Source organism: Elephantulus edwardii, unplaced genomic scaffold, assembly GCF_000299155.1.
Source record: "Elephantulus edwardii isolate Elephantulus edwardi_28Jun2011 unplaced genomic scaffold, EleEdw1.0 scaffold00137, whole genome shotgun sequence".
Lineage (NCBI taxonomy): Eukaryota > Metazoa > Chordata > Mammalia > Macroscelidea > Macroscelididae > Elephantulus > Elephantulus edwardii.
In genome coordinates, this window is record NW_006399887.1 from 3,859,041 (window position 1) to 3,865,040 (window position 6,000).

The window sequence follows — 6,000 nt, forward strand, 5'->3', positions numbered from 1 at the left end:
GCAACTCCCAAGTTGTTCAGTACAGCAAGTAGACAAATGATTGCTGTGCCATTTAAAGACTATTCATTCTAAAATAAATAAATTTGAATTTTAAAGCCACACCTGGACTTTATTGTTATATTTTGTTATTATATTACTTATATGCAGTCTCCAGATTACTAACAAGTTCTGTTGCTATCTTTTTTAAATATTTGATTTGTCAAGTCCTATCCATTTTATCTTCTCACATATCCCTCAAGTTCGTCCTCTTTTTATTAATTCAAGTTGACATCTTGATTTCACACTTAAAAGTCTTCCTGGACCTCATCAGTGGGGTTAGGGGCCTTGCTCCATGCTGCCGTGGAGGTTCAGCCCACCCTGATTTGTGACACCTTCACAGAACTGGGAGCTCCATTTCTGTCACCTCCTTTAACTCAGTGCATAGTAGAAGCTTAGCAAATGCTAAATAGAGCGCAAGGAGAAAATAAAGAGACCAATCTGGGAATTTGCTACTTTGCAGCATAGCAGGAACTACTTCCAAGTCCAGCAGACCACAAGGACGACCTGCACCCCGCTAACTTGGGACTTCCCTGCAAGCTTAGATTTGTCTTTTAAGTCAAATTGGCGTTTAAGTCTAAACAGTTAAGTGTGGGGGGTTTTCTAATGTCAGTACCATAATAGCACTCTTATCCATTAAGTGGTTTACAGTTTATAACATCTCTGTAAAAGGGAGCTCTGATGTGGCAGTTCATGGGGCGCTGCATTGCGCACCCAAAAGTGACATCTTTCTGGCAGTTCACACCCACAGCAGCTTTTTTTTTGGGAGAAAAATGGGCAATCTCCTGCTGTGTGATTTATAGCCTTGGAAAACCCATTAGATGGTCAGTTCTGCATTCATGGCAACAAATGATGAGTTCTAGAACATCTGATGAATTAATTATACCCCTAAATTTATATGTTAGGGCAAATATGTACATAACTTACATGGCATTTGTATGAAACCTACTCTAAGGTTTTGATCTGTTGTTTATGAGGTTGTTATGAGTCAAAGTTAACTCAATCGCACAACAATACAAAACCGTGAAATGCCATCTGATGGAGTTTCCAAAGATGTGAAGTTTTAGGAAGTATGCTGTCCCATAATTTCCCATGGAGCAGCTACTGACTTGGAACGGTGAACCTTTATAAAGTCACTACATGGGGGATGATTGCATCATTTTAAAGATAAAATGACATAATAACATAATCGCCGAACCACTGAGGATCATGGCCTAACTAAAGCAGACACTTATTTTTGGGAGACGCAATTCAATCCATGACAATTCTACCCTTTCGTTTTCCTAAATTTCTCTCCTTGCCACATGCAAAATTTACCTTATCATATTATTCCTGAAGTGTTAAGTTGACTTCAAGTTCAAAATTCATCCTGGGGCAAACATTCCTCTTCATCTGTGAATTCATAAAAGCTAGACTGTGAGCTTCTAGGGTGCAATTCTAGAATAAATACAAGATAAATATTTCCATTACAAATGGGAAGAATTGGAAGTAAAGGAAGCATAATGGGCACCGAACTAGTCCAAAGTCCAGAAGAATTATTTGCATTTTCCCTCAAGGCTTGAAAATTATCATCTGCTCTCTCAAATCATATGGACAGTGGTACTGTCCTGCAGACTCTGGGGTTAGCTATACTCTCTGTGTTCTGGATAAAGGCCTATTGCCTCTATCTACACAGAACGACATTCCATCTAATCCTATGTTATCTGTACAATTTCTGATGTGTTTAAGCTCACAGTTGCAGCCACTCTGTCAACCCATATCATGTTGTTGTGGTTGTTGTTGTGATTATGGACTATCAAGTCAAGTACGGCCAATAGCAACCCTATGAAAAACAGATTTGAAGCTTGTCTTTTCCTATGCCATCGTCATCATCTCTGACATACTTGAGTCCATCGTCGTAGTCATTGTGTCATACACCTTGCTGAGGGTCTTCCTCTCCTTCACTGAACCTCCACCTTTTCAAGCATGATGTCCTCTGTGAGGGAATAGCCCCTCTTAGCTTCACCATCCTTGCCTCTAAAGAGCCACACTTTATTCACATTCTGGCCACACTTTATTCAAACCATGTCTGTTCTAGAATTTAGACCCCTGAAATTAACCCATCCACTTGTTGTTAAGTGCCATCAAGCCGTAGACAACTCATAGCGACCCTATGAATAAAAGACCTGAACACTCGTATAACTTTCATCATTTCTCCAAGTTCATAGAGTTTCCAGAAGCAAGCTGTTTCAGAAGTGGATGCCGCTCCTGCTTCCAAGCTTTTTTTAATCTGGGAGCTCCAACAAACACTGTCTACCATGGGTAACCATTCTCGCATTTGACATATCAGTGTCACAGTGTTTAGCATCCATCCACTTAAACCTATCAAATGGGGAAACAACAACCTCTTCAACAAATGACGCTGGCAAAACTGGATTGCTACCTGCAGAAAGCTGAAGCAGGATCTATGTCTCCTAGCATACATGAAAAGCAACTCAAGATGGATAAGAGACCTAGGGATAGAGTCCCAAATCATAAAGATCATAAGAGACAAAATGGAACAAAACTTAGAAGGTTTTAAATATAAATAGGCTGGCAAAAAGAACCAGAAATATACAACCAGAAGAGGATAACATCAATGAATGGGGCCTTCTAATGATTAAGTCCCTGTGTGCATCAAAACCTTTTCCCAATAGAAAGAAAAGAAAACCTACTGACTGGGAAAATTTTTGGCAGTGACATTTCAGACAAGGGTCTCATAATGAAATTTTACAGACTACTGTAGGGCCTAAAAAAAAAAAATAAAGATTGAAAACCTGATTACAAAATCAGCAAAAGGCAAGGAAAGACTGTTTCAAGAGGAAGATATTTGGAGGGCAACAGACACATGAAGAAATCCTCAAAATGCCTGGCAATGAGAGAGATGCAAATAAAAACCACAATGAGATGCCATCTCTAGTACCAGTAGCAAAGTAACAGAACAGCAAGTAGTAAATATTGGAGAGGATTAGAACTTTCATACACTGTTGATGGGATTGTAAAATGGTATAACCACTGTGGAAAGCAGTTTGACATTTCCTCAAAAAGCTGATCATAGAAATTCCATATGACCCAGCTATTGCATTGCTGGGAATATACCTCAAGGAACTGAGACACAAATGGAGCTTTGTACACTGAAATTCATAGCAACATTGTTCACAATAGCAAGAAAACGGAAAGGAAACAGCTGAAATGTCCATCAACAAACAAATGAATTGAGAAATTGTCATACATTCACATGAAGGAACACTATGCAGCACTAAGGAACAAAGATTAAAAAATACTGTATAACATGGGGGAAACTTGAGAGCATTATTCTGAGAAAACTAACTCTGTCTTATAAGGACAAAATGCTGCATAAGACCATTATTGTAGACATGGAAGTATAACTATGAAGATGTGTATAAAACTCCAAAGGCAGAAAGGGAGAGGGCAGGGGAGCTGAGGGTGGGGAGGAAGGAAATAAATCATAGGGTCACAGAATTTAGTGGGTGAAGGTAAGAGTGAAGGGATTAAGAAAGACCCAGTGGAAACCTGAAAGGATGGGGTTATAGTGGGCATAGTTCAATGATGATTAATTTTATAAAACACAATGAATGGTAATGATAGTATGAAACACAATATATGTGAATGAAACACAATGTATACTAATTTGGTATGTAAACCAATATAAAATAAAAATACATTTTAAGAACCATACCTGTTCTTTTTTTAAAAAATAAGATATACGTACTGATTTATTTTTTTATATTTGTTTACAAGAGTCATCTTTCCATATCTGTTCTTTTGACAGTCCATGGGATACTCAATAAACTTCTCCAAGACTACAACTCAAAGGCATTGCTTCTTCGCCTGTCATCTTTATTCATTGTCCATCTCTCAGATGCACAGTAGGTGCTTGGAAAAACCATAGTTTGAATCAGGCATACTTCAGTCTTTGAACTGACATCATTGCTCTTCACCGCTTTGGAGAGGTCCCTGCCAGCCAACATTCCCAATGCTGTAAGTCTCCTGATCTCCTGACTGCTGGTACAAAGGATGCTGACTCTGAATCCAAGTGAGAGGGAATTATTGACAATTTCCTTCATTTCCCCATCTATTATGATGTTGCTTACTGGCCCACTGGTAAAGAGTTTTGTTTTCTTGTAATCCACACTGTAGATTGTATTCTATGACCTTCTTTTGCAGTGGCGGTTGAAGTCTTCCTCACTTCCAGCAAGCAAGATTGTATAAATCTTATCAAGCAGGTTGTGAATGAGTCTTCCTCTAATTCTGATGCTATTCTCTCTCATAAAGGCCAGTTTCTTAAAAAAAAAAAGGCAAGTTTCTTGAATTATTTTCTCAGCATAGAGATTTTTCTCTCCATAGAAGTATGGAGAGAGGATACACACACATCCTTCTTCTATTTAAACCACGCTATTATCACTCTGTTCAGATAACTGCTTCTTGGTCTCGGTAGAGTTTAATATGAGCACAATTAAGTATTCTAGAATTCTCCTTCTTCTCAATGTTAGCCACAATTTGTTATTATCTACACAGTAGAATGCCTTTGCATATTCAATAAAAACAAGCAGATGTCCTTCTTATACTCTTGGTTTTTTCCAAGAACCATCTGACATCAACAATGATATCTTTGGTAACACATCCTCTGGTAGTTCTGAGTCAATGTCCTAAGAGTTTTGGAAAAATTATTTGCAGGGTTTTTACTTGCATGTCATATTAATGGCATTGTTCTATAATTTTCTTTTAATGTTTAAGAGGCTGGAAATCTGAATTCAGGAAGCCACCTCTAGTCAAACAGAGCTCTAATGACATAGTCCAGATGAATTGGACTGCTAACTCAAAGTTGCACTGCTAACACTTTGATAGTTCAAATAATCCGCCAGATGCCCCATTTGGAGAAAGATTGGCAATCTCCTCCAGTGTGATTTGTAGCCTTGAAACTCAGTGGTGAGTCAGTTATGAGTTGGTTCTGACTCAATGAGTGAGGAAGAGAGTGAGCTCAAGGGGAACGGAGCACTTTATTATGTAATCTCATAACTGTCATACTGGATTAGTACTTATCTGCCAAATTACACCGTTTCATAATTGCCAAGCCATTAAGAATTATGATCTAACCAAGTTGACACATATTTTGTTGTTATTGTTGTGTACCATCAATTAAAAAAAAAGAACTGTCCCATGGCTGACCCTCTAGTAAGTTTTCAGAAACAGTCACTCGTACAGGAAGAGACTGCCAATCTTTCTCCTTTGGAGCAGCTGGTAGATTTGAACCACCTACTTTTGCTTGGGCATTGCAATTCCTGGCATCCACTTCCTAAACCACATGCCTCTGGAAACTCTATGAACTTTGATAAATGTTGATAGTAATGGAAAGGCTTCAGGCTTTTTGTTCACATGGTTGCTATGAGCCGTGCTCAACTTGAAGGCAGTCTACAAACAACAGCAAAGCCACCAGAGGGAGACACAGTTCAATCCATGTCATAGTCTATGAAGTAAAAGTTTAAAAACAAGCCAGAAAACGGTACACAGCAGAAATTGGATGGTTACTTCTAGGGAGAGATGGGTGAAATCATGTAAGATTTCAACTCTATCTGTTCATTTTCATATAAAATCAATCATAGAAAACCCATTGTCATCAACTTGATTCTGACTCTTAGTGACCCCATGTGTTATAGAGTATAATTTCTCCATAGGCCTTCCATTACTGAAATATTTATGGACGGGAGCTCTTATGGTATAGTCCATAGGGTGTTGCATTAATAAATCAAGGGCTGCACCTTTTTTGGTTTTTCAAACACCTTTGTTGGTGTTTCAAACCCACAAACAGCTCCACAGCAGAAAAATGAACAACATTCTCCCATGTTATTTAAAATAATTCCAACTCAACAACCTTGAGTTTAAATCAGATTCTTTTGGAAGCAAGTTCACCATCTTTTATTTATA